Source organism: Sorex fumeus, unplaced genomic scaffold (assembly GCF_029834395.1).
Source record: "Sorex fumeus unplaced genomic scaffold, SorFum_2.1 ptg000070l, whole genome shotgun sequence".
NCBI lineage: Eukaryota > Metazoa > Chordata > Mammalia > Eulipotyphla > Soricidae > Sorex > Sorex fumeus.
Window position 1 is genome coordinate 10,820,199 of NW_026606127.1, and position 6,279 is coordinate 10,826,477.

Here is a 6,279-nt window from a genome sequence, read left to right on the forward strand (position 1 = left end):
CCTGCACAAGTCTCTGCTTTCTGACAAAAGGGAGGATGACAGAATGCTGACATAAATCTAATACCCAGGGCCGCAGGAGATAGTGTAGTGCTTATGGAACTTGTCTCACATGCACCCAATTTGACTCCCAGCACCACCTGCTTGCCAGAGTATCAAAGGCTGTTTAGCCTCAGAGGACCCCAAGCACCATGGCCACGTTTTCTGAGAATTGTCTGTGGGGCCCCCACACCTCCTGAGCATTGCTTTAGAGTCTCTCCCAGCAACCAAAAAATATGTAGTGCCCCAGAAACATGTACTTGTCTTAAATAGGGAGCCTCACTTGAGGTGAGGTTCACAAGGAAATATTGCATGAAAACATAAATCAAAGAGCAGGGGAGACAGTGTAAATCATGTGAGTACAGATCATATATTTGGTGAAATGTGTTAAGATTCAGATGCCCTAGTCTTCGCACCAGGGATATTCCTTCAAAAATGCCCCAATATACTGGAAAGGTTCTAGAACATTAGATGACTGAAACTCAATTATGAGCAACTTTGTAACTTTGTATCTCTTGGTAATTCTAATCGTTAAAGTAAATTTTAAATACACCCATCAAAGTTACCTTTTTGCCACTAAATGGGAAAGACACTTTCTAATACTTATCCTCAGCAAAAGCTCAACAGAGTGTGACACTTGCCAGGAAATGTCCTCCCTTGCATTTTTCTCATGATACTTATTAGTACTTCACTCGTCTGTTTCTTCCCTTTACTCATGCCAAATCTTCCCATCTCCCTTGCAAGCTTCTGAAACATTATCCATTCAACATTGATGCACTTTGCCACTGCTCCTCTTGACGTCTTGTCCATGAACTGATTCTAAAACATAACATAGCTGCAATTTCAGTATTTATGCAAAAGACAGTCATTGATATATCTTTGGGTTTAGCTTTCTACAAGCTATTGGCACACAGGTGAGTAACATTTTTTTTCCTACAGAGAACACAAAAATAGATATGCTGGGTTTTAAAGTTCCATCAGTATTCTGAGGTACAAATGAAGGATATATATTTTTAATGTTTTATCCAATATCTGTGAGATAAACCATTGCAAATCTATTCATAATTTTCTTCCAGTCATACAACGATCCAACATCCATCACTCCTCTAGTGTACATTTCCTAAAACCAATATTCCTGGTTCCCTAAAACCATCCCCCAACACCCTACCCCCACCCCCAGTGTGTCTCTATGGAAGGCTCTTTAATTCTTTCTCTCTGTCTCCTTTTTATTTTGTGCATTAAGGGTCTCATACAGGTACTAAGAGGTCATCATGTTTGTTCAAGGAATTTAGCATTTTTATCAGGAAGGTAAGCCTGTAGTAGCTTTGAGGTATGGAAATGTCTGCTGAGGCTTCCATAAGTACAGGGCAGTGAGGGTGGGATGCCCATCCTGCCCAGAGAAAGCCTGGAGATTTCAGTCACAAAACCCGCATATCCGAATTTTCAGCTGTAATATTTCAGTGAGAGCCATCCTGAGACGATGGAAACCAGAGGAGAGCATGGTGGCGATTTTGGATTGTGGGAGCAAGTGGCTGCACTGGGTTCTGGTTGGGTGGGCACCAAACTAACCTGCCTCCCTCCGATTTACCCTAGTGTGTTCAGCCTTTTGCAGGTCCAAGGTTAACTGTGGCTGTTGATGTGTTCCAGATATGTCTATGGGTCTCTGAAACAAGACCAATGCATTAGCTTGTATAGCTGAGCCAGGGGTGGTTTGTGAACATGGCTCCCACATATCTTTTGGGAGTTTAATTTCTCGGGAAACGTAGTCCTGAGTTGTTGGGAGCCAGCCAGAGGCACAGTGGCGATTTGAGGTTATCAGGAAGCATGAAGACACCATCAGACTGTTGATGTACTCACCTGAGGGTACAGGTTGACTTCCTGCAGGCACTGCACAACCAGACTAACAAATATTCATTGAATGAATGAACGAATAATCAACATTTTCAAAATGTGTCTCTTTTTGCATTTCAGAAGGGTATCTTCTAACAGGAAAATAATCTTCATGGTATAATCAAGGCCTACGATTTATTCTTAATATATTTAATAATAAAAGCTACATATTTTGGAAATTTATACAAAGAAATTCTTTTAAATTATCTGTCTTCATAATTTACTTGTAAATTACTAAGATATCACTGTTTATTCCACCGTTCTTAGCATAGAAATTTACAGACAGAATGTGCTAAGTAAAAATTCATTTTGGAACTTCTGTTCAATGTAGTACTGGAAGTACTTGGAAGAGAAAATAGATAAGAAAAAGATATTAAGGGTTTTTCATGTATGAAAATTAGAAATAATCTCTCACTCTTCACAGAAGATATCATACTATATTCAGAGAATACTAAAATCCTACGAAAAACTCCCAGAGACAATAGACATTTATAGTAAAATTGCAGGCTATAAACTCAATACCCAAAAGTCTATGGCTTCTTTATATGCAAGTAATGAGAGAGAAGAAAGTGACATGAAAAAGCAATCCCATTCACAATCGTGCCTCAGAAAATCAAGAACCTTGGAATCAGCTTAACTAAAGAGGTAAAGGACCTATACATCAGGAAATTAAAAAGGACACGAGGAAATGGAAACATATATACTGCTTATGGAATGGGAGATTTAACATTGTCAAAATGGCAATTCTCCACGAAGCATTGTAAAAATTCAACTTGATCCCTATAAAGATACCCATGACATTCTTCAAAGAAATTGATCAAGCACTCCTGAAATTCACATGGAACAACAAACGCACACGAATAGCTAAAGCAATTCTTGGGGAAAAGACAATGGAGGCATCACCTTCCCCAACCTCAAACTCTACTACAAACGATAATAATGAGAACAGCATGGGACTCAAACAAAGGCTCAGCTGTAGACCAATGGAAAAGGATTGAATATACTGACACACACCCTCAAATATATAATCATCTAATCTTTATAAGGGAGAAAGAAATGTGAAGTGGTTCAAGAGAGTCCTCCTTAACAAACGGTGCAGAAAAAACTGGACAGCTACATGCAAAAAAAAAAATGGCTCAGACCTCTACCTAACACCATGCACAAAAGTCAGATAAAAATGGGTCAAAGGCCTCAACATCAGACCAGAATCCCTCAGGTTCATTGATGACAAGGTCGGCAAATCCCTCCACGACATTGAAGCTAAAGGTATCTTCAAATATAACACGCCACTTGCCAAGCAACTGGAAACAGAGATAAACAAAGGGGACTATCTTAAATTAAGCAGCTTCTGTACCTCAAAAGAAACAGTGACCAGAAACAAAGACTCCGCCATGCGGGCAAGATACTCGCAGAAGCCTACCAGGTTCTCTGAGAGTGAGAACAGGACAATCAGAGTTGCTGTCTTCTAAATAGGATCCAGTCTCTGGATGTTGGCCATTGATGGCATTACATGGATCCAGGGGCAGTTCGTGGTTGTAGCACTGAATTATTAGAAGATGGGGGATCTGGAAGGAGGGGGCACAGTCTTGATCTGAGCAGCCATAGAGATCTCATCCCCCGGTTCTGCACATCTGGGTTCCTCTTCCAGTTCCTTCATGCATGAGGCTCCTTCAAGCTTGGGAAGGGTGGTCTTAAGCCTACCTATGGCTGGTTGCAGAGGTCTTCAGCTGCCGGGGCTCTAATCAGGTCCGTGAGGGAAATTCACCCCGGCACCTCCAAGGGGCCTCGGTGAGGAAAGCCATGTGCGAGGTCAAGACACTGTCGTTTTAGACATATTTGGAATTAATTTTAGATCGAAAAGTACACATCATTCAAAATACTTATGTGCTTAGTAATAAATTACTACGCACTTGGTCAATCACCTCAGAGACCCCACTCTGCTCAGAGAAGTAGATTTTTTAATTACAGGTCTGTTTTTCCCATGTGTCATGACTGACAATCACTATCAGTAGATATGAAACTCACTACACACAAAGATGCACACAGGTTACTTTGAGTCATCTATGTTGTTAATGTGAGTTGGCCATTAAACTTCACTGAGACCCTTTGTTCTGTCCTTTATAGGAGCCTCATGAGTCTCACCTTCCATTCAAGTTGAACTTGTAATAAGGTGGAATGAAATCATCAATATGATCCTCACCTCATCCTTCAGGAGAAAAATCCTACATACATTCAAGGTGGTCAAAGTGCAGACAACACCATCCACCTTTTCCTGGAGATGTACACAGGACTGAGGTGAGAACAGCAAAAGGCTCTATTTTAATGTTCTTAATGAAGGATTCAGGGAACAACATTAAACAAACTCATATACCATTTCCAAAAGAATTATTTTGTAAAACTAATGCCTAGGGGGTAGGGTAAACGATAATATAGTAAAAACCATATTTTTATTTCTGGGACATTAAAGTTCTAAATCTATTTATTCATGCTGCTTTGAAATACATTCCTTGATTAGCAATCATTGTCTGCCATAGGAGTGAGGAAGGACAACAGTCAAAGTAATAAGAAGAGAAAAATATGGAAAAATTAACTCCTAATAGGTTTGATAACACATATATTAAAATTGAAATGATACAATGATGAGCATGGTCCTTGTACAGAGATAACATGCAAACTTGTAAAGCATTCCATATTTTTGTTGCAAGAAGAATTAACAGGTATACTTTAAGCTAAGGCAATCCCCACAAGTACAAAAATTATACATAAAGAGAGCACAAATCCCCAAAACAACAATCTCTCTCAATGTCAATGGACTAAATGTGCCAATTCAGAGGCACAGAATAGGAAGATGAATTAGAAAACTGAACCCAACATTCTGCTGCCTGCAAGAAACATGTCTGAACAATCAAAGCACCCATGGGCTAAAAGTAAAAGGCTGGGAAACAAGTTTTCAAGAAAATATCACCTCCGCAAACCTGGAGTGGCCATACTAGTATCAGACCACAAGAACTTCAGATTAAAGGTTATCAGAGACAGTGACGGTCATTTCTTAATGATCATGGGATATGTACATCAGAAAGAACTCACCCTCCTCAATGTATATGATCCTAATGACAGACCAGCAAAATACTTTAAAACAACTTCTAATAGACTTATAGAAAAACATTGATAGCAACACAATACTAGTAGGAGATTTCAACACTTCTTTGTCACTTCTCGATAGATCAAACAGACTGAAGCTCAGCAAGGAAATATTTTCTTTAAGGGAAGTAATGAACAACCGATGGCTTAGGGAAGAATCAAAGAGGAAATAAAAAGTTTCCATAAACAAATGAGAATGAGGACACGAGCTACCAGAACTTGTGGGACACAGCAAAAGCAGTGTTAAGAGGAAAGATTATAGTTCTGCCAGAATTCATCAGGAAGAAAGAAAGGGCCTAGAAGAATAAATTAGAGCTCAAGATTTTGGAAAATAACCAACAAAAGTAGTCCAAACTAGGATGGAGGAAGGAAATAATAAAACTTGTACCAGACATCAATGAGCTAGAATCCCAAAATACAATCCAAAAGACCAATAAAAGCAAAAGCTGGTTCTTTGAGAAAATAAATAAGATCAATAAACCATGAGAAGCCTCTCAATGAAACAAAGAGAAAGAATTCTAATAAATCGAATCAGAAATGCAAAGGGGGTATCCTAATAGAAAGTACAGAAATCCATAGGATCATCAGAGATTATTTTGAGAATCTTTGCAGCAGGAAATGAGAGAATCTTGAAAAAATTTATAAATTATTGGATTCCAATTACCTCCCAAGGCTGAACCAAGAAGATTTGGAATACTTGACCTATCACTAACAAGGAAATTGAAATAATGGTCAAAATTATACCCCCAAACAGAATCCAGGTCCCAGATGGATTCAATAGTGAACTATTTCAAACCTTTAAAGAGGAACTGCTTCCAACATTTTTAAGATTTTCCAGGAAATTGAAGAAACAGAAATACTCCCAAATAGTTTCTGTGAGGCAAAGATCACCCTAATACTCAAATCGACAGAGACACCACAAAAAAAGAAAATTGCAGACCTTTTTCCTTTGTGAATACAGATACAAAAATTTTCAAGAAAATACCAGCAAAGAGAATCTAGAAACTCAACAAAAGATCACACACTATGACCAAGTAGGTTTAGCTTGGGGATGTAAGGATGGCTTAACATTCTCTAGTCAATCAACAGAATACACCATCTCAATAAAATAAAGATAATAGTCATATGATCATATCAATAGATGTAGATAAAGCATTTGATGAGATCCAGCACCCATTCATGATGAAAAACTCTCAACAAAATGGGAGTTGA

At 38.7% G+C, this 6,279-nt stretch overlaps 1 pseudogene; it reads left to right on the forward strand.

The window, feature by feature from the left end:
* The first annotated feature begins 4,526 nt into the window (after positions 1-4,526).
* Positions 4,527-4,623, forward strand: LOC130037152 (uncharacterized; annotated as a pseudogene).
* The last annotated feature ends 1,656 nt before the right edge of the window (positions 4,624-6,279 follow it).